A 22,710-nucleotide genomic window follows, 5' to 3' on the forward strand; every position below is an offset into this window, starting at 1 on the left:
GTTTTAAGCTTCGTGCAGTATCTTCTATACTAAACTGATACTAGTGACAGTATAACAAACACAAAAGTTATGATTGAAGTATGTAGACCACCATTAGGGCGATTCACATTTCGCGTCTTAAAACGCGAACCACCTTTCTCCTTTTTTTCAAGCCACCTAGAAGTTTGCGCTTTCCTGGCATCTGTCGTTGCTAAGAGACCATGGGCAACACTAGCCGTTGAAACGAGGAGGTATTAACTAAAGATATATGCATTATAGCCCGTTTCATCGGACGCGTGCAGGTTATGAATTGCGTTGCTCCATATTTGAGCGTGGTTGTAGCTCGTCTACACTTAAAAAAACGAATTGCATCGCTTCTTATTTGTGCTTGCAAACAAACACAGGCATTTGTATAACAGTGAGGTTTAGAAGCTGTTCTCAGTCCATATTATTTCTATACACAGTGCTTTGCTTTAAACCCCATTTTTAGATATTTCATGTAATAAGAATGTAGGAAATATGAAATGGCTGACATATAATAAGGGTACAGGACAAGTATGCTTTTAAACCGTGGCATTTGATTCGAAACTGCAGGATGCTTCTTTCATTGATTCAATGGTCCAAAGTCCTGTTTGTCAGTGCTCTGGGGGTTCCTGACAGCCCACGAGATCCCAGCAGGTATTGTGAGCCCATAATTTCTTCTAAACATGAAATGGCCACATTGCCCTCCATTCAATTTCCGACTGAAAGACAGGAAGAGTTTGTGCAAGATCCAATTTTTCCATCTTCCTCTCCATCTTCTGATCTCCCAGCAGGCTCCTCCGGCAGCTCTCTTTCTCCTCTCATCCACACTGTGTTGAGCTGCTTCTGTCTCGCTTCTTCTGTCTTTCTTACGGAATGTCTTGCTGTCTCTCTGATTGATGGGGAAAAAACAGCAACACCTCACCAAACAATCCAGCTCCATTGCCTCAAAATTGCTCTCATATGCAGGAAAATTGTCCATATATTTCCCCATCGCTTCTGAGGGAACTCATTTAGGATGATGAATAATGAATTATTTATGATCTGCTTTGGTTGCTGTGATGAAGATGTTTGCCGAAAACTCTCGTTTTAGCTCTGAGGGACTTGCGTAGCGAAAGCGATCAATCTTTTTCGTTCCATTCGTAAGCCGTTTAGATGTGCAGCATCAAGAACTGAATACAAATGGAGTTGTTATATCTGTTGTTTTATACTCTGCGTCTGGTTCCGTCCTTCTTCAAAATGAACTGATTAAAGCAAAACTATACTTACACTTTTAATAAAGGTATCAATATCAGAAAAAGTTAATGGTCATAGAATTGGATATTTTCGACCGATACTGCTGTTTGATATATGTTATAATACCATGTTTGCTTAGCACCTTAGATTAGCGCTAAAGTCAAACACTTTTGGGATCTGAAACTGTTGGCAGCGACGTTTTTGCCAATTTATATCATTTATAATTAAGTATTTTGTAGAAGCTTCATGAAACTTGAGTTATTAAAGCCCTATTACTTTTTTCTGTTAAAATGGCCAGTTTCAAATTGGCTAACTATAAAGTGTTTTAAAATAATTGTGTATTGAACGACAATGATGATTTGAGTGTAGCTTAAGGGGTTCTGTAATATAATTTTCCCCATTCTTTTACTTGAAAAACTTGGTTCTTATAGTAGATTCTCAGAGTTTTTTAATTTTCCTGTCGTTTATTAAGTTTTTGTACGTCAGTATATTTAATGTGTTTTAAGAGAAGTGCAAATTATCTTCATAACTTTGACACCTGTCTTTCTATTCGTTCCCTCTTGCTGCGGCAGTGAGCAGAACACATCAGTGTCAAAATGACGGCCCAATCAGAGATTAGATTGGAACACATGGTCACTGAGCTATAGAGCTATGGCTCATTTCAATGGTTTGACAGATCCAGCAACAATGTAAATGTGGTTCTGCTTCGGTCCCAAATCTTAGATTCTCTGGAAGCTCAGCAGTGCAGATAGTGAGCTTGAAACTGAGACTGGATCATGCTTTCATTCTCCTCATTCAGTTAGCTCAGAATGACGCCTGTCTTTTCTGAAACTCGCGTCCCCATTTTGTCCAAACGCTGGGTTGAAAATAATCCTCAATTTATACCAATTTGGTAGGTTATATTATATCACATATAAAACCAGTCCTTGCAGTGGTAAGGTAAGCATAATGCAAAGCTTGACAAAACATCATGTGTGTGGCGCGTCACGTCCAAATATGTTTTTGGCACGTCACGTGAACCTATGTGCATCGGGCATCATGTCAAAAATCATGCCTACTACAGACATATCGAAAGGGCTTGTGATAAAAGAGACGCTAGTGTTCACAAGATACTCTCAAGACACTTGCTTGACACTTAACTCTAATTACACATTTAGCGAGTACCTAGCAAACGCGAGACTCTTTTATTCCAACATGAATGGTTGAATGGTTCATGTGACGCGCCGAACACATATTTTGAATTCCCGCTCCCCCTGAAGTGGAGGCACGGATCACCACTGAGTCCTTGTAACAAAACCAGCAGTCCGTTTTTAAAGCATGTAATAACCAACCTCCAAATAACATGTATAAAACTTGAGCTGATAATGTGAATTTGTTATAAGAAGTGCTGGAAATAGCACGGATTCACTGGAAGGAAATTCGTTTTCATGAATGCAAATTTTCTATGCAGAAAAGATGCAGAAAGTGGCACTCTATGTTGGTTTGCAACGTACGTAGCGTTTAGAGGCCTCTATACCCCCCCTTGAAATTCACACTGTTGTACATCCTGTATAAACAGCATAAGGTTATGAAACGTTCCTACTTTGTTGCATTAGATTGCTCACATCCAGTGACAACACAGTCGCACAAGACACACAAAATGTACAGTGCACACACACTCACATGAGGCAGAAGAAAACGCACACACGCTTTCACACCGAACACCACACACAGGCACTGACACACACACTAACGGACACCATAACTCACATACTACATACATACTCAAGGACACACATACAGGCTTCTGCCGCGTTCCCCCACTTACATCACTTCTAGAGACAGTAAAACTCATCCTTGATCACTTGACTGCTTTTTTAAATGTTCCAAATGATACAAATTTAGCTGTGGCTTTCAAAAAGAAAAAGAATGTAAAACCTAAACACTGTTTTTGTAGTCTCAGCAGGATCACTGCGGTTTGCGTTGGATTTATTCAGCAGGGGCTCATAACTCCAGCAACAGAGAGAGCATTACAGTTCATGGGTTTATCGCTTGCAGTCACTCGACTTATCAAGGAATCTTATACTGGGGGGAAAATACATTTCCTCCAGATATTTTTATCAGTTGAAAGATAAATCCGCACTCTTCCGTAATGTCTGGCACCACCTGTATCGCTGAGACTAAAGGGCACAACAGAGTCACTGATAAAGTAGAGTTTGTTTGAGAGTTGACGTCTTTTATCTGTGAACTTGGGTGATGGAGTTCAATAGCGCACACTATTACAGAACACCCACAATTCTTTTTGTGGTGGGGGCTGTTTACGTTTAAAGTATGGAAAAATATACTTTTGCAAAAGTGAGGTTTTGTTTCACGTTGTTAGTTTAACCGAACGTCTTTAATTCTGACAGAAAGTCTAGGAAAGTCCTTTAGATGTGTTTTGTACAGTCTTTCTCAAGCTGTGACTCGCTGATGCAGCATCGAGTCGAACCACACAATTAGACTCTAAATGGCCTCCTTATGGTCGTCCTTGAACTGACAGCCAATCACACCCAAACAGCTGGTCCTAATTTGCATATATTAGACTTTGAGTTGTGAGGATTAGAAGTGTTATTGTCGGAATGTATTTGGCCACCTGCGTTCGCTGTTTGATGAAATGTTTTTTTTTTGCTGCTTTTGTTGATCTGCGTCTCTGGCTGTTCACAGGATTACTTGATGACGTACATGTACGGGAACGCGGCGAGAGATGACTTGTGGAACAAATTCTCTGATGTAAGATACACATTCAGGTCTTGTTGTGGACTCTAGCTTCTGCACGTAAGACCTCTCTCCATGGACTCTTTTTATGGTTTCATAACTGGGGTCAGTGAGCTAACATACTTTATACATTCATTTCAGATTCATACACTGCATACACCGTGCGTAATCACTTATTGACATCAATTTATGCTGAGTGAAACCACCTACTCACGTCAACACAAGCCTTTAAAGAAAGAGCCGGAAGGAGTTTAAGTGTCTGGGATGTTTAAGATTTACTGTATAATTTGCTCTTGAAAGATGTTTTTTTACTGTACTCGTGAAGTTAAGATACTGGTTTAGAAGTTTGATCACATTTAATCTATAATTCTGGTGAACATGCCGATCCTGGCATATCGATGCACTTTAAATATCACACGAGGTTTCCTTGTAAGCGGTTAGTGACGTATAACGTAATTGATGAAAAATTGATGAGTGTCTGTGGTAAACCTGCAGTGTTTGTCTGTCACATCTGGTGTAACTAAGAATAACTCTAGAACAATTCTAAGAGTGATTGCGCTTTTGTGCAGCTGGCTGAAACCTCCTCAATTTCGACAGCATACTGCCGTCACCAGGAAACCCTGTGGAGTTTGAAATAATGTTATTTGTTAAATGAGATTGTATGGGCGCTTCCCACAAAACCCTGATTTGAAGTTGTCACACATGATTTCATAAAAAACACTCGCATCACATTCCTTTTTATTAATTAAAATGAAGGTATGACATGTTTAAAATAATTCATTTAATATTTTTATTTTCAAACAATGTTACGAAAAGGGCCTTGAAAATCCTCATTACCGTAACCAGGTAAAACTGTCAATCTCATAGGATTTTTTGCAAAAAAATCAAAGCCATGATGCCTATAATAAGACATATAATAGAAAATTATACATGTAACAATTTTAATGCGCAAAACTACCTGTATGTTGAATAAGAATGAAGAGAGTAATGAACACAGCATGACAGGAGAATATTAAGCTTTTAACTAAAAACTATACAGTACATGTAACTGTTAACCTAGTAGCCATTTGAAACTGGCAGATGTGTTTATTCACATAATATCAAACCTCATGTCAATATATTTGTGCGTGCTTATAAATTTTACTATCATGGACGCTTTTTTATCATACTTAAATATTCTGTCAGTGCAGAGAACATCCAATTGTTTTTTTTCTGAATATTTCAATTTTACACTAAAATCTTATACAACATTATGCAAATCGGGATGCGTTACGGTAATGAGAATTTCAGCAGAAAAATAATAAAAGACCTAAATAATTCATGTTTTGAGACAGAGAACACAATTTCTTTTATTATGATATTTTTTGTAGGGCTGAACTATGTGTTTTATAATTAAAATTCTTACTGCGGTGCTGTTTCAATGGTTTCGTGAAAATGACCCCCATTGACCAATTTAGTTTTCAACTTATCTACTGCTACTATACAAATCACAGTTTGTGAGGTTTCTATTGTTTTGGCTGTGTCTGTTTCTTTGTCTCAGACATAAAAACGTGTAAAGCATAAGCTCGCAGCACAAAGTTGCTCTTTAGAAAGTCTGAATCTTAGAGTTCTCTCAGTGCTCATCTCACAAAGTGTCATGTCCCTAATGAGACTGCTTTCAAACACCATCTCGAATTTATTATACTTAGTAATTGAACAGTAGGGCATTTAGAAGGTATCAGCATTTTGTCATTCAGAAAGCTCTAAATGTATTCAGTACACTGCAGTGTACACCGTAATAGCGGCCGATGTGCTTGTTTCTTCATTTCCTGTTTTAGACGCCAAAAGAAGGGGCCTGAACGTGCAAGACACTAACAAATTTAGGCACGTTAACAGTATGTGACAGGCCATCCTATAATGAATACTGATATATGCGGTGTTCATTAGCTATTCATGAAATCCAATTTGCTACAATAATCTGGCAGCGCATAGCGCCCACAAAGTCCTTTGTCAAGCTCACGACCCATCGCCGAAGTGGCGTTTACCTTAATTATTTTTTTAGGCCAGGGCCAGGGTAAAGAAAAACCCTGAAAACCCGATGTGTATGTCAGTGAAACGCTCAACTCGCATTACTCACAGTTTGCCAAAATGTCCCAATACTCTGCAGCCCCTGGCATTAAAAAACAAGAATATAATTACCCGAATATAATGGAATTGAAGTTTTTTCTTGGTGTATTAAATTGTGTTAGTTTAGAAAATATAACGTTTGGGTTTACACAACAGCAAATAACACTTGCACAATATACCAGTATTGACAATATCAGTATTGACCAATATTGACAATAACCGTGATTATTGACATTGTGTTAATTCTGAACCCAGTCTCAAGCCAATTTGTGAAAAGCATGAAATTGGAATCTATCGATTCATGTTCATCGACACGAATTTCCCCTTTTTTGTGACAGTTGGCACCACCTTTTTTCACGTCACTAACTCAGCGTGACTTTCAATTCACAGACTGCATGTGTATGTACATTTAAAACCTGATATTAAAAGAAGCCGTATATATTTTAGGAGGCGGCTAACCAACATCTTACCTCAAAGCAACGATAAATGGCTACCCTATCCCTGCCCCTAAACTTACGTCACAGGGGAAGAGTCAAATCATAACAAAACATATGAACGAGATCGTATGAAATAGGAATTCAAACGAATGAGCCACCTTGTAAAATAGGTATGAATTCCTCATCAGATCGTGTTGATCTGTATTAAAAGGTTGTGCTGACTGACAGGAAAAAAGGGGGAAATTTGTGTCCATGAACATGAATTAGTAGATCACAGTTTGTGACAATGTATCAAATTCCTGTGAGACTGTGTCGTAATTCTACACATATTGTTATATCGTAAACAATTCAGGACCGATGGTTACAAACTGTCTCTCTGTCTACACTTGTATTCTTTTTTGTGATTCATTGACCGAACAACAATAGACAAACCCAAAATATTTGTATTTTTATTTAATCGATGACATCATTTATTTGGTTTAAAAAAGTTTTTGTAAATATTGCAGTAATAATTGTGTGATTTGCTCATCAATCATCTCATACTGTACGCTAGTGGTCAAATTTACTGTAAATATTTACGAGGCCCGTGCAGACTTAGAGTGAGCTTCCCAGTCACAGTGGAGACGAGACGTTTCACATGCTCGATTGGTCTGGGCAAGCTGATGTTTGCAGAATGTAAGAGAGCCTGACAGAGCACTTTGCACTGCCCCACACCGACCGTCCAATCCCACGGGTCTCCACACTCACTGATTCCAGTACTGAGGCAGAAATACTGTAGAGCTCCAGCAGTCTATAACATTTTTATGCCGTAACTAACCATCAGTGTGTCCCTGAACCGTCTCACTATCCACTGCCTGCATGGGCTGTTAAAGTGACAGTTCACCAAAAAGTACAAATTGTATTATTATTATTGATTTATTCGCCCTCGGGTAATTTCATACCTGTACAAACACAAAGAACTCAAAGAAAGATATTTGGAAGAATGTAAGTAATTTTCAGTTCCGGATCATCATTGACTACCATAGAAAAAACAAACGGTAGTCAAAGGTGACTTTTTTAGCACCACTATAGCAGAGGACGATGTCCCAAAACATTCTTCCAAATATCTTTCTCGGTACAAAGAAATGTATACAGGTTTGAAACAACCCGAGGGCAAGTAAACTATGACAGAATTTCAATTTTGGATGGTCTGTCTCTTTAAATAGAGCTGGATAAAAAAAGTCAATTTTATAGATCCATATTTTTTCCGTATTTATTTCTGCATACGGTACCACAGTGGGCCTGGTTAACACGAATCCCCATATCCTAATACAGGGGGTGCCTGACATGTCCTATAAATATAATATACTGTATAAGCCTAGAGCAATGACCATGAAACAAGTGTCAAATTAAACTCATAACAGAGAAATAAAGAACCAGAGCTGTGTACAAAGCACAAAAATGAGGTGGAGGGGGTGTGATCACGACAATAACGTGAACCTTCAGTACAGAGCGCACTACCGAGTCAGGGGTGCTATCATGTGAATAATGCCACTCCATCTACAAAGGTAGATGGAAGAAGCGGAACAGTTAAACTCCACATACTGGTCCCAGACGCACACATGCATCTTTCACGACAGAGGCTGCGACCCATTAACGTCATATGCCAAATTTATTGCTTCAACCAATCAATGAGAGGTATCGTTTAGAAATAGGGAGGCCGAGAAATGTTACGTATTTGAAACACGGAGGACATCGAGGGGTCTTTTGGGGCCCTGGAGAAATTCCTCCAAGGAGGAACAATGCAGTCAAAAGTGGCTAGGTTCAACACCACCCAAATGAAAGTTGAGAAGCGTTTAGGCAGAAAACTTGGATTTGGACTGTGAAAAACCCTATCCGAGGGAAGAATACAGGGCACGGGGAGTAAACAGACAGAGCATGTAAATCCCCGACACGTTTGGCTGATGCCAGTGCCAAGATAATTGCTTTCTTGAGAGACAAAAGATTTCAAAAGGCGCTCTCCGAAGGCTCAGAAGGCTGCTTAGACGTGACTTCCAGCATCACGGAGAGCTCACAATAAGCTTTCTAGAGACTGGCTTTATTTACAACAGCACTTTTAAAAGAATAAGCAACAGTGTTTGAAATAATATGGGTATTTTTCGTGACAAGGGTGAGTCACAAAATGAGCCGTGAGATCCAATTCTGTTTTAATTCTTTAAAATAACAGGAACATTTTTAATCAGAATCCAATTCTACTCCTATACAAGTCCCATATAGAGATTTTAGAAAACTAAAAATTGACGTTCTGTGTCGTTCCCAGATGTGAGATCATTGAAGTTTATTCGCTTTTCTATTCGGTGTAATTTTTTTTACTATTTGGTGTTTTTACAGCTTATTGACTCGTGACTTGTAAGGCAGCGAGAATCCAAATGTGTTCAAGCGTGTATTACCACCAGATTAGATTTCGTTTAAGCATTGGTGAGACAAATATTTAATTCAAATATATCAAGTTCAAAATTATAATGAGTTCGATGTCTGATGTTTTGCGTCACAGACAATACAGAGGGAGGGGAAGTACATCAACATCACAGAGGTCATGGACCATTGGACCCTGCAGATGGGTTACCCTGTCGTCACCATCAGGAAGAACGACAGTCTTGACAACACTGTCACCATCTCCCAGGAGCACTTTGTGTATGACACAGATGCCAAAATCCGGAATCCCGAGCTGTTCAATAAAAGGTAGTTTACCGCGAATTTACCGCCTCGAAAGACAAAGACAGTACAGGTGCAGTACAGATTGAGGAAGAAATAGGATAAGCCATTAAAAGTGAGATTAGATTGTATATTTGTAGCAATAATACAAATTTAGATGACGACCAAAACTACCCTAGACTAGTCAACCACCACCATCGTAATATATAGGATCTTTTGGTTCATCGAAGGGATGTGAACAGATCTTTCATTTTTTTTGTCTTTCCTAATCTTGCTGAAGAAAAAAGTTTTAACATGCCAAATAAATGTTCAGGCATGAAAGTTGAGTATTTCAACTGTGAAACATGTAGGACAATTTGAGACATTTCTCAGTGGTTTTGTGTCCATTTCATGGAAGTCAATGGGGTCAATGTTGTTTGGATACAAACGTTCTTCAGAATATCTCCTTTTGTGTTCTGCTTAAGAAAAAAAAGTCATTAAGGTTTAGAAAGACTTGAAGGTGAGTAAATGATGGCCAAATTTACATTCGTTTCTGGAGAAACCGTCAATTAAAACAGTCAAGACCACCAAACCATCTCGGGTTGTTTTATCAGCAGGGGCAGCAGCTCAAAACAAACCTGTACTAGAAATAAGATCTCTCATCACACAAAATGAAGCTGCTGTTAACTGAACATTTTATTTGTTTTAATTACCATGCTATCCCTTCACTTCCACACCCTTGCCAATTTAAAATGGTATCTGTCTCTGGCAAATAGATTAGTTTAATTATCTTGGAGTGAAATCAATTATTTAAAATCTCGTTTGAGTAAAACAAAAACTGTTGGTCCTAACCCTTAAAATTGCGTGTAGAAGAACAAAATTAGTAAGCTCCTCTTTCTCTTTTGAGTGTTGCTAATGTTTTGTTAAGCAGTGTTTTCATTTCTAGACATTGGGACAGCATTTCTTGGGTGGTGCACAGTGTGGAATATCTGCATTTTGAGAGTAAAAACCACAATGTTTGTAGGATGTAATGCAATTTGGTTTTTTTTGTCCATAGGGACAATCTCACGTGTCATCTACAGAAACGGTCATGAATCCTTCATTTAAAGTGGCAGTTTGCTGAATAATACAAATTTTGTCATCGTGTACTCGCCCTCTTGTCATTTCAAACCTGTATGACTTTCTTTCTTCCCCAGAAAACAAAAGAAGATATTTTGAAGAATGTTGTTAACTGGCCCTATTCACCTGCATTGGTTTTTTGTTCATACAATAGACGTCAATTGTAGCCAGTGAGGTTCGTTTACCAACTTTCAACAAAATATCGTCTTTCGTGTTCCGCGGAAGAAAGAAAGTCATGAAGGTTTGAAATGACAAGAGGGCGAGTCTTTTTTGGGTGAACTATCACTTTTTATATGCGACAGGAAAAACCTCCCGATCAGCCCATTTGATATAAATAAAATGTAACATGCAGGAAGAAATCTGTTGAAACGCCTGTTTCCATTGTTTATTTGTTCCTGGTAGACAATGTCACCTTCATCTTGAACCTGTCCTCCTACTCGTCTGCGCGTCTGAGAGCTGTGGTGTTTTGCAGAGGCATTTTAAGCATTGACGCTACAAGAAATAATAGCAAAGCTATGTAACCATTCGGGGATGTCTCCCGTTTCAGCCTGGAACCAGGCAAACAGCAAGAATGCAGAGAGATTTGGCTCCACTGCAAAAAACGTTGTGTTATACCTCGCACATGGCTTTGAGACAGCCTAGAAGAAATGTGCTGACAGAAACATTGCCGTGAAATGGATATGGCAACTTTCAATCTACTTTTGGATGTTTCATGCACATTGCAATCTGATTGAAGGTCTGGTCCGTAGAGTACTTGCGGTCTGACCGAAGAGGTCCAAAAGCATCCAGACAATAGGAAGACATCGGAGATACCACAGAAAACCTCATTTATTCCATGACGCTGCGTATCATTGCAAAGCGCACAATTTTAATTGTTTTGAATTAGCATGTTAAACTTTAATTTGCTTGGGGCAGCGTGTTCCTTGAAGGCGTAGGCGAGCGACCAAGATGATGTGAAGTGATGTTTATACTGAAGAGATGGAGACGCTCAACAACTTCATTGCACTTCATTTGAAATCATCAAAGTTTAACACAAGTCAGTTTGCTGATCCAGCGTTTATCTTCACAAGCATAATTCGTGTACAGTTCATTTCAACTGTCAACATTCACTTCATTAACAACTTAACACTCGCGGCAGGCTTCCGTTTTGATTTTCACAGCACAGATTGGATTTTATGGTGCATATATATATAAAAAAGATTGTATCACAAATTGATTTTCTTATTGCTGGTTGTAATTTGAACATGCGGTTACTGCTGAAAAAGGGATACTTCACCAAAAAATTCTGTCTTCATTTACTCACCTTCGAGCTGTTCAAATTTGTATATATTTCTTTGTTCTGATGAACACAGTGAGGGATATTTGGAAGAATGCTTATAACCAGACAGATGTTGCCCCCCATTGACATAGTGGGGGAAAACATTCAATGGTAGTCAAAAGTGCCCCGGAACTTTTTCCAGTCCTACATTGTTCAAAGTGTCTTCTTTTACGTTCAACGAAAAAACAATAAAGTAGTTTTTCATACTATGGGAGGACGGGATAAAAATGTGTAAAACTAAAAATATATATCTTTCCAATCTCGCATATCACACCCAGTTTACATTTTAGTGGACAATCAACTGCTGTTTTTTTTTTTTAAATCACTGAGCCACGAGGCAAAGTACCCTAGGGATGTTAATAACAGTGATAAGCTGTTGCCTTTATAAATGGACATAAACATAAGCCACCAAACTTTTTCTCATTTTCTTTTGTGTTCTTCTGATAAAAACAGATTAATCTATCCGTTGGTGTGATTTTATCTCAACACACGCAGATGTTTCTGTTATTACAAGAATTCATAATCATTGTTAACATGCACATTTACCGCAGTATCTCTCTTTATAGGCTTCTTTAAAACACATGGTTTTATTTTCCATTTCCATCAGTGATGTCTTTCACAACATGTTTTGGGAGACTTTCAAAAGAAAGCAAAAAAACTTGCATCCAATCCGTAGAAACACACATATATCAATAATCTCAATTATTCCCTTTATTATACTTTCCGTTATATATTAACTCACCTTCATTGAGTTTTATGCATTTATTACATTTCATTTCTCATATATTAATAATAATACGTTTTGTTTATAAATCGCCTTTCCCAAGCTCAAGGATGCTGTACAAAGGTAATGGATCAGACACGTGTCAAGTCAGACACAGATACAAGTATCATACAGACAATCAGATAAGACATAGGCAAGAGTATAACAAAAAGTGAACAGTTGACACGTGATACAGGAAATTCAACATAAACTTTTAGAATGAGGCGGAGTGGAAACGCTCGCCGAAAAGTATTTTATTACACACTTTTATTCATATTATTTGTTACATTTGTCTTTATTTTTAATTTAATTTAATCTTCGGTTGGGTGCTGTCTTGTATTTTATGCCGATACAAATCTCCAATGGTCTCCATCTCAAGGTTCATAATAACGTCACAAGACAAAGTTTTGATACCGTAATCTCGCGTGGTTAATATTACCTATCGAATCTGTTTCAAGTCAGATGAATTTGGACAGAGTTAGACAGAGCATTGAAGCACAACCAAGCACAATCAATAAACCATCTTTCATTTTATTCGACATCACGTCTCCTGCCTACTTCCCTTCATCTCTGCATCTACCTGGTGGTTAATTTAAAGTATTAACTCACAACGAAGTTGATATTTACAGATTTAACAAGCTCCTGACGGGGAGAGATCTTGTAAAACTGGACTCTAATTTTGATCCATATGATCTGCAAGCCATATCCATATAGTTGGATCTATCAAATGATAGGTTCATGTCGGCAGGCCGAATTAGCTCAAGATATAAATTTTTGATATCAACAATTACATTTTTACTAGTAAAAAATATAATTCTTGATATCAAGAATATAATTCTACTAGTAACAATTATATTTTTGATGTCAGTAATCACATTTTAGTAAAAAAATTATTCTCGATACAATGACATCATCACTTGCAGAAACCCTAACCCTAGTTAAATATTGCAATAGACTTCAATTTCAGATATCAATAATACATTACTTACATGTTAAAAATCTTATTTCAGATATTAGAAATGCAAGTCTTACTATTAAAAGACAAAAATCTTTTACTAGTCGATATCAAAAATTAATATCCCGAGAACGATTAAAAGCTAATTCGGTTTGCCATATATGTCACACGTACTGCTGCACATGCTTATCTGCGTTAGTGACATTTAAACCCCTGAGAGAAAATATGAGCGTTTAATCTTTTTTTGTGTTTGTTTCGATTCAGCTTCCAGTGGAAATCCCCCTGACGTTCACAGTGGGGAACACCAGTCACATATCAAGAGAAACAACTATTTGGGTCTCTAATCGAACGGGTAAGATTTGTGCATTTTTTAAATGAAAAAGTAGAATCTCTAAAGAAATCAACAGCAATTTTGGCCATCGTGTGATCACACGGCGAGCTGATTACTCTCTTTATCATTGTAACTTCTATCTTTAATAGGCCTACTTTTGGTTGTCCCGTTCACGTTCTTTTGGGAGAACGTGTGGGAGAATGTTCAAATTCCGGTTTGCTTTGTGTTACTCCGAACTGTGGGCTCTCATCATCGTTAAACCATTTATCGGCCTCAATTTGCGGCTCACCTTCCCCGAAAACAGCTCTCATCAGGGCTACAATGCAGAGCGTGTTCAAGAGTGAACAGGGATCAATGACTCTTGCAGCAAACAGAGAACGTTGTGCTCCATTTATACGCATTATCTCACAGGTCAGACTCTTGCAATCCAGCCAAAGATGTTCGGAGAAAGCATGGATCACCATACAATTTATATCCATTGTGTCCGCCGAGGGCTCTGAGGCACTTACTGTAGCATTTGTTCGCCATGAAAAACCATAAGGTCTGCCTGTAATATTCCAACAGGAACATGAAAATACATTAGCATAAAGAAACAACATTACTGTATAAATTCTTCATGTACATTTTCACGAGTAGGATTGCTTTTGTGAAGAATCATAAATATGAACGATGGTATAAATGTACGATTTTCTTTTATATGTCAGAACTTTTAACAAAATGTTCAACATTTTTAATTTTTTTTTACCATTTATTTACAGAGATGCACAGAGTCGGTCATATGGATGGAGAGACGTGGTTATTGGGTAACATCACTCAAACAGGATACTTCAGAGTGAATTATGACCTGCACAACTGAAGACTTCTCATTCAACAACTCATGACCAGCCCAACGGTACATTTTATGTTTATTATTTTAAACCTTTATTGCATCGTTTAAACTTTTTTGTTCTCCCGATCATACGTTTTTGTTAATTTCCTGTATATATCGATTTATAAATATCCCCTCTGCAGATCATCTCCGTGGGCAACAGAGCGGGTCTGATAGTGTCATGATTCCGCTATCATGTCATGTTTATTCTTATTCTTGCAGCGGAGTCATGACTAAGTCTAGGGTTTTGTGTGAGAAGGACATGGCATGGCTTAGATTTTGGCTGTCATGCGCCTTCTCGTGTCTCGTCTATGGCCCCGCCCCTCTCGTCTCCTCGTTAGCTTCCCTTGAGTGTTTTATTACCCACACCTGCCTATTGTAATTATCCTTTATTCGTCTCCCTATTTAATGCCCTTGTATTCTCTGTCCTGTGCTCGTTTGTTCTTGTACATAGTTGTAACTTTGCTCGTCTGAACTGCTGTACCCAGGATTTATTCCATACGCTGTGTCCCAGCGTTTCTGCTCCAGCACTCTGTTCCTGAGAGTTTTTGTTACAGTTTGTTACCCTACGTGAGTTTTTCGTTCCTGTTTTGGCTGTCTTTGTTAATCCCCTGTATTTTACCCCATTGTGGGTTTTTGTTTTGTGTTTTTAAAGATATTTTGTTACCCCGTTCCGCTGCCTGCATTTGGGTTCTCCTCTATCTCATTACGTTCCGTGACAGATAGACGATGTCTTTAACCTGGCAAGGTGGGTTCTGTTCGTTATGTCCCTCTGTAAATAAGTACAGCCATTCAGAGCCCCAAAACTATTGCCAGACTTTTTGGAGATGACTTCTGATGCATTAAGTGACGCCCCCGGGTTCGTTTTCAGCTTTTCAGACGCGCGTGCCAGGCCCGAAGTTACCTTCCGGTCTGTGTATATCGATTGTATAATAATACGATCAAGTGTACAATGACATACCTTTATTTAATTTATATTAACATGAATTTATATTAATATTTTACTTAAATAATAATTGTATTTAATAAATAATTTGTTGAATAGGTCGTCTAACCTTGTTGCATTTAAGTTTAGCCAAGTAACGGTTCTTCTGGTAACCCAAGATAATACTGGCTAGACATACTTTTACTTTTTATTTATTTTCCTCGTTTTCAGAAATAACCTGCAGGATCAACTCAACTCAACTCAACTTTATTTATATAGCGCTTTTTACAATTTTCATTGTTACAAAGCAGCTGTACATGAGACACATTGAATGCAAGTATGAATTCGAAAGCAGCCCCCCCGGCCAGGCAGATAGTGCAAAACAATATGCAAACGGTGGTGAGGAACCCAAAACTCCCATCGAGAAAAAAAACCTCAGGGGAACCCAGGCCCAACCAGGGGATTCCAGTTCCCCTCTGGCAAAAGCTGCTGCATCTGCACAAGCTCAACAGTGCTTGCACAACAAGGCTTAATAAAATATAAAAATTAAGGATTTAAGATTATCATTAACAATCTAATAGCATTTTAAATCTTGTAGGAAAAACAAAGTTGTCGCGTCCTTTATCCAGCTCTATCCTCTTAGCTCTTTTCAGGTCACCGCTTCCCATTCTCAGCTCTGCCATCAGGTCTGGACATGAACTGCATCCTGCGGTAACCTTGGAACAAAGAGACAAGACTGGCTGAGAGTAGAGTACTGTTCTGCACTCTTTGATGCAACAAGTACATCATTTGTTGTTGGATGTGTTCCTGGTTCCGGTTGATCTAAATAATGCAGCCTAAATCCTCTTGAGGATTAATATTATGGAGGTATAGTGTATGCAAGATTAAAAAGATGAGTATTTAGTCTAGATTTAAACTGACAGAGTGTGTCTGCCTCCCGGACCGTGCAGGGAAGAATATTCCAAAGTTTAGGCGCTAGATAAGAAAAGGATCTACCAACTGCACTCGATTTTGAAATTCTAGGTATTACCAACTGACAGGACGCCTGAGAGCGTAATGTACGTGGAGGTCTGTAATACAATAGAAGTTCATTCAAATATTGCGGCGCTAGACCATGTAGGGCTTTATAGGTAATAAGCATGATCTTAAAGTTAATGCGATGCTTTATAGGTAACCAGTGCAAGGTTGACAGAACAGGGGTTATATGCTCATACTTTTTTGTACGTGTAAGAACTCGAGCTGCCGCGTTTTGAACCAGTTGCAGTTTTTGTAATAGGCCCGCAGGCCAACCACCTAGAAGTGCATTACAGTAATCTAGTCTTGATGTCATGAATATATGAATTAATTTCTCTGCATCTGACAGTGACAGCATATGACGTAATATGACGTAAAGGATCATGGCGAACGTGTACCGGAAGATATGTTCGGGCCACAAAAGCATGGATGCGCAGTAACGTTTTTTTACATCGTTGCTTTGAAACTGTCTATTTATTATCGATTTATTGTTTACATTTACATGTATTAATTTTGCAGAAGCTTATATATATAAAGCGACCCACAAGTAGGAGAGCATGTAAACATTTTGTCGACACAACATGCTAAACAGTACCGTTCGGGGGTGTAGTGTACGTCAGCGGTTCCCAATCCTGGTCCTCGCGACCCCCTGCTCTGCATATTTTGTATGCTTCTCCTACCGCTTCGGAGGTTTGTTTAATACGCCCATAAGAGCCCTGCGAAGTAAACATCACTAGATATTCTGCCATAAATCCCGTTCGAAATGTGGATAATGTTGCGCAAATCTCAAAATTACGGTTAAATTACCCTTCAATCTTCCGTAGTAAGTTTTGTTCTTCGTGTTCTTAAGTTAACGTCAGCCGATTTCATGTGTGCAGGGAGTAGAGAGCAATGAACACAGTTCAGGGAACACGTCAATCGGAACGCGGTTCATTCATTAAGCTCTCTTCTAATGAGCTAGAGATTTAAATCAGGTGTGTTAAACAAGAGAGATACACAAAATATGCAGAGCGGTGGGTCGCGAGGACCAGGATTGGGAACCGCTGGTCTACGTGATATGCAGGTATATGCCATCTAAAGATACTAAAGATACTTTCACAGGATATTCTTTACATTATGTGGGTTGCCCTGCTGATAATAATAGAACCTCACCCAAAACACAAGAGATGCAGACGGGAATCAATAGAACACCCAAAGAAGTTTTTTTTTTGTAATCGAAAAAGTGGTTAAAATAAGTGTATTTTAAATGAAACCACCAGAATTGATGTAATACCATTTTTTAGCAGGGTTTAAATAGTACATCACAAATAAATAAGATGTGATTTCACATGGGTCACAATTGCAGCCAATCAAACCTGCGCTTTAGGGATTGTACACATATACCATCCAAGGCTAAATGTAACTCTTAACTGATTTAGACAGCGATTAACAAAACCAGCAAGTCCCCCCAGCTGTCATGGCTATTGAAATCTTGCTTGCGATAAATCTTTCAGAATGCTCTTGATTACATACTCTGTGCATTCGTGAGTGCGGTGGTGCTCGTGGGTTGTCGATCTGGGACGGATGAATAGGCTGGGGCGGGAATCGGAGTGCACTCGCTACAAAAAACTAGACCACACCACTGGTACCGTTAGTTTACAAGCAAGTTTATTTCCCAAAGCAAAATATTTAGGGTGTTAAGGCTTACCCTACGTCAGAAAGAAAAAAATGACAGACACTTGTAGGGTGAAGGCCTGTGAACAGTAATTTGGAAACAAAAAAAGCATTACCAATTTTTTTAAATGAGATAAACTCACGCGCAGGATAGTACTCATGCGAAGTTACAACTCTCTTTGTCTGTAGGATTCTGTAAGACATTACTAGTCTGTCAAATAGGGAAAAAAACTAAGCCTAAAAGTAGTCCTGACTCTTGACCTTGTTCAAAATATTATTTAAAATATTTTAGTCATGTTTAAAAAGTCTTCAGTATGAGACTTCTGGCAGCATGTTTTTTATTAATCTGAGTCTATGAAAAAAAATATGTTTGAACTAGTGGTGGGCCGTTAAAAAATGTCGCCGTTAATCTATTCTCAAAGTTGGGTTGGGAGCTGGGTCTATACTACGCAAGCTATGATGACTTTCACCTTGATATTTTAGCGCGGATGTATACCAGCTTAACTGCACTGTACGGGGCGAGAACGAGATTTTTCAACTCGCGTCATTCGCGGAAGCAGAAGCCGCCTCATCATCTCATAACCAGGGCTTCATTCGCGCGATTCGCGCAGCAAGTAGGTCTATTGGCTCTTTGCATTAACATGTAAATCACTCGCGCTTGACACGCCATTTGCGTTTGGTCTGAACACAACATAACGTTACTGTGAAATTACCGCATCAAACGTGACGTGCTTACATGGATGCAGCTATGAAGCCGCCGGGTTTGATTCAGGGAAAATTTATTTTTAAGAAGCTTCCTAATAGAAACATCGACAAGACTAAGGTTGTTTGCACCTTGTGCAATGCGGAATTGGTTTAAAAAAAACACTTTCTCTCAACAGGTAGTGGTCTAGCTTTAGTTGAAACCAGTAACTTTGTATTGAGATCTAATGTATTATGGCTCCTGTATGACATATCGCTTGTTGCTCCCTCACTCTTTGTAAGTCGCTTTGGATAAAAGCGTCTGCTAAATGACTAAATGTAAATGTACTGTAGGAGCTCTTCCAGTCTCAAGTACCACCTAAACGCAAATCATCCCTTAGCTAATGCGGAAGTAAACACAAGTTCATCTTATTGAACATAATTTAATTTTCATCACCAATTATCATAGTAGAACAGCTTTCTCAAGCAGTTTGTGATGCATTTTGGAAACAGGAGACGAGCCCCTGGTCTAATGCGCCACCTGGCCTGAGAAAACCGTTCTCAAAGACTTACTTTTAGTCATTATTTGGGTAGCACACATATTCTGAATGCCTTCGGCAGAATTCAAATGAGCCATTTTAATCTAGATTAATCTAGATTAATTTTGGAATTAATCTAGATAAAAAAAAATTAATCTATGCCCACCACTAGTTTGAACACATTATTTTCACTTTGATTGGATCTGAGGTGTAAGATGTTATTATACCAGTGTTCACTGTACCGGATTGTGCATAACTACGCCATAGAAATCCACGGATAACGCAGTCTCCACTGTAGTGAACTCTACGCATCGTCAAGGGTTAAGATTGTTATAATGAGAAAATTTGGGCATTGTACGGCGTTTTATAATGCAATGAATACTTGTAAAAGGTTTGACTCTTTCAAATATAGTACAATTCCGGTGTATAAACCTTAGAGATTCACAATTAATTGGATTGAGGGTAAAAATCCGCCGAGAAGACCCTTGTATAACATTTAGATGAATGAAACTTATTTTGAATATAAAAGGAAGACATTGCATCTTAACACAAACCTTAAGAGTCTCCCATTTCAGCCCAGGTCTAATGAACGATTCATCACAATAGACGACGGAACCATAGAACAGTCAGATGTACTTAACTTTGGACCTTGTCATCATTGACACACTGTCATTAAACCGTGGAATAAATCATTTGTCGTGGCGAGACCCGTGGCAAGACTATCCTGCCTTTACTCTGCCGGCGGATATTAAGAAAGCCGATCGTTTACTTCCAAACCTCTTTCTGGTCCTTCATCGAACGTGTCCCACAGAGCTTAATCATTAGCTGAAATGTCACACAGGTCTTCTGCTTAATGTGAGAGGAGGGACGGAGTGGAAGATAGAGAAGGGAGAGGGAGGATAGTGAAAAGTGACAATGATGAGATTGAGAGAACATTCTAAACGGATGGAGAGAGAGAGTCATTTCTAAAGCAGTACCTTGGGAGTTCAGGGTTAGATAGAGATGGGAAGTACTTGAGTAATTTTACTCTACTCTATTTTTCAAATATCCGTATATAGTTTGAAAAAAATATGTCACTCAATTATAAAGCATATTCTGTTCAGTTTTCTACAATATATTTCAAAATATTTTTAAGTGCCTTTTTACCTTCAACATTTAAGTACATAACAAATTTTTTTTACTCATGCAAAAATTGTACATACTTAAGTTCGGTATAAAATAGAAAAAAACATATATTAAAACCATCTGTTTAATGTAAAATCAACAAATGTCAATCAAATTTAGTGGAACAGACAGCATGATATATGCTTTATTGTAGCAAAGAAAAAAATCCAAAGAAAAAAAACAGATACCATACAGATTTCGAAAAGATTACTAGCAAAGAAAAAAATCCTAAATAAAAACTCTGATAAAATACAGATTTTGATCAATGTCAAACGTTGTATGAACATTGATTTTCTTTTTAGTTATTTCTTTTTTCGTTCATTTAATATAATTTATGTTGGTTAGTCCTTGAGGGCTCTTATGACGAAGGCCAACCAACAGGAAGCGGTGGTCAGCCATTTTGTTTTGAGGTGTTTGGCACGTTTGCAAAGCAAGGATAACGATAGCTCGCTGGAAAAGATCGATGCATAAATTATCTTTGGACAGAGACTTCGCGTAACGTTTGAATGGAATAAAGTTTAGACGCTCTTTGTGAAATGTGCTGCCAAGGCTTTGAGGATCATCACCCTTGGAAAAACTCGTTGGATAGAAGACTTCTTTTGGTGGCCTAGAGACAATTCGAAACAGTTGATTCCGGTAAAGTTGATTCATACACTTTCATTCACGTGTGGCTTCAAACTTTTGTTTGGCTCGACGGACTTTCTTTGATATGTAGCATTCAATTCGATTTAATTTATTAGGTTTCTAGCTGTTGCGTTTAAAACGTTATTGGTTGTGTAAATGTTTTGTGTTTGTGAATCGAAGTTACGTTGCTTTTGACATCCGAGTATCGAATCTTTATTTAGGATGTCGGTTAAAGCAGATGGACAACGTGACAAAAACGGACTTTGTTAACGTAAGAGAATTTGTAACGTAAGAGAACTAGTCTCTCTAGTCCTGGTCTTGTTTGTTTAACACCTGTTACCTGGCGCGCGGCCGTATACGGAGCATCTGAGTTTACGGTTTGTTTTGCCTATGAATTGTAATATAATTATGTCAAACTCTATTAGGTCTAAGTCTCTAGAATATGTATTTTATCACCGTTTTATAAAATATGTATAAGGAGTAATGTATTTATTAACGGCAAGAGCGCGGTTTAAAAAACGAATGTAGGTTACTGCTAAATGACTTAAGTTTGTTCCGCGAGCGGAACGATTACATTTACTTCAATATTTGGCATACGAATTCTTATTTTAAAAGGTCAATGTTTTAATAAAATAAAATCTGTAGAATGAATTATCTATTTATAAATGGCAAGTGTGCGATTAAAAAAATCCTGCTAAATGGCGGAACGCTTACATTTACTTGGTTAATTGTTCATCGTCTCTTAAGGCGAACAATAAAAAAATAGAAAACGAAGAATCTGAATGACCTCGTCCCAATTCGGGTGCGTCTGAGGCGCCCGTCTCAACCCCTCCCCTGGCAGGCATCCATTCTAGATCCCCGCTAAAAGACGACGGTTAACAGGTATCGTAAGAAAAAACGAACGGTTTGGATAGCGAACATATCGATATAGTCGTATTTCACGTTCAACTTTTTTGATATTATTAGCTGTAAAGCGCCTTTACATATCACTGTCTATGCCGCGTTTTACACCAGTTTTCATTCGGTGGTCTAAACGGACGTGGGAATTACTCGCAAATCATGTTTTTCTGGTACTGGCGAGACAAAATTTGTTTTTGGTCTAGGGTCTTTGGGTTAGTATTGATTGACTTTCGGACCGGCAACCCTGCTGCTATAATGTATTATTTAAATAATTTTGGGAGAAATCAGACTTTAGAGGATATTATTTAATCTTTTACATTACAAAAAGCCTAACATTTGTTATTCGTAGTAACCAAATAACTATCTTTAAGATCCCGATTAGTCAGTCCGATTAAGAAAACAACGCACTTGCTTCAATTGCTTAATGTAAATGTAAAATTGGCCTTTTTGCACAAAAAGTCTGTAAAGATACAAGATGCTTATCTAAAGTTATTTCTAAATGTATATTATTATTAAAAGGTACGACGGTGTCCTGAAACTGCGAGACAGTGGACGTCCTGTAACTCCAAAACCTCCTACTTCGCAGAACGGCAATGCCAAAACACACGTCACTTTAACAACTCTGATAAAAAGGCCACAGTTCCACGATGCAGCTTTAACTAAAAAGTAAA

At 38.2% G+C, this 22,710-nt stretch overlaps 1 pseudogene; it reads left to right on the top strand.

Annotated features, from left to right (window-relative positions):
• Positions 1-22,710, top strand: part of LOC130421250 (thyrotropin-releasing hormone-degrading ectoenzyme-like) — an 80,959-nt pseudogene that overhangs the window by 53,617 nt on the left and 4,632 nt on the right.

Source organism: Triplophysa dalaica, chromosome 5 (assembly GCF_015846415.1).
Source record: "Triplophysa dalaica isolate WHDGS20190420 chromosome 5, ASM1584641v1, whole genome shotgun sequence".
NCBI lineage: Eukaryota > Metazoa > Chordata > Actinopteri > Cypriniformes > Nemacheilidae > Triplophysa > Triplophysa dalaica.